We start from the raw sequence: 5,282 nt of genomic DNA on the forward strand, positions 1-5,282 counted from the left end.
AAGTAATACTAACAAAATCCACAAGTGTGCGTATGTTTATAAATGCCCAACATTATTATGGTTCATAAAATTACATAATAAACTACACACGTTGTTTATTATATTTATCACTTTATTTTGCAAATTAAAACAATTAAGTCTGTGATGTTTTACCTTCACCTGATGAGCTTTAGGCATTATCATTGTTGTTTATAAATATCCAGCATTATTATGGTTCATAAAATTACACAATAAATTACACACGTTGTTTATTATGTTTATCACTTTATTATAGCTAATTAAAACAATAAACTTGGTGTTGTTTCTGATGACCCTTTAAAAATTGCTTTACAATAGAGTCACGCCCTACAAAATCTCAGTTTTAAAGAGTGGTTTAATATACTTGTATTTATTTTGATTGTCATTCATTATACATTTATATCATGTACACGTCTTTTTCATCTTACCAGTGGAAGCCAACACTTCAAGAGCTTAACATTTTGTAATACTAATACTTAAGACCTACGTTATAGGAATCGCTGGCTATCATATTACACATAATATTATCATGATAAGGATTATATACATTACAATCAATTGAATGAGTGTATACTTTTTCAAGAAAATAACAGTAACTATATGACATTTACCATAACCTGCAAACGATCTTATATTGCATCGTAAACAAATATTTTGTTCGTTTATCCTTAAAACTTGAATTGATAATCGACTGAACAATTTTTAGCGTCCTACTTTTCTGCACTGGCCGGTTTAATGAAGACAGACATACATACGCCATATGCAGTGTGCTATGAGATAAATTTTTGTCTGGACAGCAATTGAATTCCAATAAAGACGAGGATACTTTTTTACGAATTAAAACTGTCAAGGGCTCTTTTATATGCACGCCGATGTGTACACTGAACCTCAGTTTTTCGTACCATCCGAGTGACTAGTAGTAAACACCGTTCTTTACCAGACCCTCCTTTTTCATTTAAACTTCTATAATAAGTGGCCTGGAGATTGTAATCACACCGACTTACAGTGAAATTACTTGGTTGAATGAAATCGTGGGCTGTTGGCCAGCAACAGTATGTTTGGTTAGGTTTTATTTCTAGTTTTCCCTTTAAATGTATATTTAAATGAATGGTGGCTGACATTTTGATACCATTACCTTTTGGTAGATTAAAACATAATCAAAAGACTAAATTTCGAATTTCAACAAATTTCACATTTCCTCTGCAATTTAATAAGTAAACCACATCCGATTTATTGTTTATTGTAATGTAATATAATGTTACATAATGATTAATTTATATAGCACTCAAATGTAATGTACTGCGATATGATGTAATGCTCATTAGGAAAGGAAATATATGATATCTTGTTTGTACTCATTAGATTCACATCGGGGGGTTGGTATTTTCTCGATATTGATAATGAAGTCTACTACGTAAGACAGTACTGATCAATTTTTAAAGGCCGTATTTCTTTCATTGGTCGTGCTACGGGGACTCAGTGAGGAAGGAGCTTGGTCGCTAATCTGGAGGTCACGGATTCGATCCTGGTGTTTGGCCGACAAGGTTCCTCACGATTATCCGAGGTGGTTTCCCCTTGTCAGTGGTGCAGAACGAAGGGCATGACCAGGAACAGCGTCTAATCGTTCGAACCAGTCACCACCTGACAAGCTTCTCTTTAATCTGCACTAGATCTAGATACGACATACTGAACTGTTAGAACAATGACCCTGGATCTAGATTCTTATGAAACGGAATGTCCGCCGTAATATTAACTCTTAACTTAATAATGCATAATATACTAATATACTTTCTGCAATGCATATAACTTGCTACTTACATAATATAAATTCCTACTTACATATAGACAAATTCGTGTTACTTATTTCCTGAATATTGCAGTTAGAAGTGGTATTTTGTTCCATTTCCACTATTACTTGAAATTTATTACAAAACATGTTCGACATTAAAGCAGATTGTAGCCAATTTAGTTTCGTAAACATTTTGATTTTTCGTGATATAATTCTTACCTTCGTTATGGGAGCCACGGTGGCTAGGTGGTTAAGACGCTGGCTCGCTAGCCTGGAGGTCGGGTGTTCGATCCCTGCATTGGCCGAGAAAGTTCATCTGGATTTTCCGACGTGGTTTCCCCTTGTCAGTGGTGCAGAACGGAGGGCCTGACAAGGACAGCTGTCTAGTCTTTCGGATGAGACGAAAAACCGAGGTTCCGTGTATACATTGGAATACGCGTAAAAGATCGCTTGGCAGTTGGAATTCGATATAAGAGTAGGCGATAGTGCCGCTGTCCGGGCAAAATTTCCCTCATAGCACACCGTATGGCGTATGCCCGTCTTCATTAGCCCAGTATAAGAGCAGAACAGTAGGGCGTTAAACCCCATTTCATTTCATTTCATTTACCTTCGTTATGGCAACATGCTACGCTTTTTTAAAAATAATATGTTGACGAAGAGTAGCCATATAAAAATCGCGCCATTTCATAAGCGACAACACGACATTACGACATTATTAGAGCGATGATACGACGAAGTAGGAAGCATAAGATGCCATTAAATTCATACCATCATGCTTGAAGCTGAATAAATATAAAGAGGTTTAGGAACAATATTGTTTTATTTAGCTTATTTTATTCTCTTACGTACTATAGTATATTTTTCTTGATACAACAGTATAAAAATATTAATTAGCTTGAATGAGAAGTAGTATCCACATAAGTATACCCTAATCCGTGCCCTCGCGCTCAGCACACATCATGCGGTATGCGGTAGAGAATATAATTTGATCGAAGCTCCTCGCTAGCAGACAACTGTAGGACAGTGGATAAAACCGCGTTTCAGTTGTACACACAGTTTGTCGACAGTTCACATATTTTAAGCATTATTCTTGTTTAACCAGATCTTTCCACACGCAGTTAGACCACTTCAAGATGTCGACTCCCGGTGCTAATCAAGAGTTACCAAGTTAGCTTAACTCGTTCTTGAAATTCAGGGCGTAATTTTTCATGAATCCAATAATTCCAATATGAAAAGAATTAAGCAATACTAAAAAAAACCGTTGTTTCCTTGAATTCTGTAGACAGTCGATAACACAGTCATTATATTCGACAATCAGGCACGTGTTCCTCCAGTACTGGCGTGCATAGACAGGTGTAGTGGGACATCCAATCAAAGAGTGAAATTGAAATTAAGTTTTTAGAGAGAGAGAGAGAGAGAGAGAGAGAGAGAGAGAGAGGGGGGGGGTCTACTCGACACACAAACTAGGTCATTTCGGGAATTATATGAAGAGTATCCAGGTTTTGGTACCAACGTATAATTCCGGGGTCAAACCCCAGATTTCCTATCTTTACTTTCTGTTTTGTTTTTTCTCCAAATAACACATATTAATAATAATAATAATAATAATAATAATAATCAATTTGTATAGCGCCGAGTGTTCCAGCTAATAAGCTGCTCCAAGGCGCTCTTTACAATTAAAATACATATAACTTAAAACAATAGTTTTAAAACATTAAAAAATTAAAATGTCAACATGTCCATTGTTTAAAAGCACACTTTAAAAGTTCAGTCCTTGAAAATTTGGTATCCTCAATGACACTTTATTTGATTTATTTTAAAATTGTTATATACTTGTAATTGTTGTGTCAATATGCCTTTAATTATAATCATTATGTTTCTTACTTTCGGCAATTTTCTATAATGTCTTCATCAATATAGAATTTTAACTAGTTTTTTATATTGTATTTGTCACAATCGATATTCCATTCCTTGCACATTATTAAAGGACAATATTGTCCTTTAAGTGCTCTAATGTTTGACTGAACTCTGTGTGTGTGTGTGTGGGGGGGGGAACTGTTCTTTTCCGACTGGGCTAATTAATGAAGACGGTCATACGCCATACAGTGTACTATGAATTCCACTTGCCAAGGGATTGTTTTATGTGTACGCTAATGTGTACGTACAGGACCCTTTGCCAGGCTTTCTGTCCTGTGCCACTGACCACTGAGAGTGATAGGGTGGGGGAATTGAGTTTAACGTCCACGTCATTTCGGAAATTTTGACTCGATGGAATCAGACTGAAATCAGCGTACTTACTTCTTCTATATACCAGTACCACTTCGACCGCTACTGTTACACCCTAGTAATCAATGCGGTACATTCAGCGCTTTGATACCCTAAACACACGCCACCTATACACTCACCCACCCACACACGCCACATCCACGATGCCGTCGCATTTTCTTTAAAATGGAGTCACAAATACGGCCGATGTAACTGAAACGGGATTTTATTATTGTATCCCAGCTTGAAGCTAACTGTTAATTCAACAAGCGTTAAAATTTCCACCTGAATCAAAAAGGTATTAGTCCTTTCAAGGTAGAATGCGACATACATAACATCATTTCTTTTAACATCTTTCAGATATTTATGTTTGGCGTTTTCTTAAAATATTTTAAAAGACCAACAGTCCCGGGGTTAAACATGCTTTCTAAAATATTCACTAAGGAGTGAATTGATAATCGCTTACCATCATAAGTTCGTTAAGTTCTAGAAATGGTTCCACTACTGATGTCTTACGTCTTACTCCAGCCACAGTAGTGGACCGTCCTAAGGGCTTTGCGCAAGTTTTGAAGTCATTTGACTACAAAAAAGTTGCTGGCCTTATATAACTCCCTTAATTTCAGATTACACTGACCCCAAAGTGTTCTGCACATAGCTTAGCATATAATAAACCAATCCCCTATTGAATAAAGGTGAAACCTTACCGCATAATTATATGATTTGATTTAACCCAACTGCAATGCGAAATTTTTGTTCAGTTAAAAATGGCCGCCATACCAGAATCACGTGATATTATATCACTCGAAAATTTAGAAAATTTAGATTAAGATTTATGTGTCCCACTCTTCACTATTTGTAACATAATCACTTATTTCCATGCAAACTATGATGATATGTGTTGAAAATTTTGCAACTGAACCTAATTTTACTTGCGCAAAGAGTCGAATAGTGTATCAATTGCAGCCGTAGAAAATCCAGATGATCTTTCTCGGTCAACACCGGGATCAAACATGTGACCCCCATGTTATCATTACAACCCAGAACCTCGCAGTCTTAAATGTATGGAGGATCTGGGTCTGTTGTCACTCGGCAAACCTCAGCAGATTCCAGTACCCTACATCTAACCTCGGCTGTATGGCGAAATCCGCCATTGCAACTACTTTCAAGTTCCCGGATTACCAAAGGCCCATGACGCCGCCTTTGAACAATA

The sequence above is a fragment of the Patella vulgata genome, chromosome 5 (assembly GCF_932274485.2).
Source record: "Patella vulgata chromosome 5, xgPatVulg1.2, whole genome shotgun sequence".
In the NCBI taxonomy this organism is placed as follows: Eukaryota; Metazoa; Mollusca; class Gastropoda; family Patellidae; genus Patella; species Patella vulgata.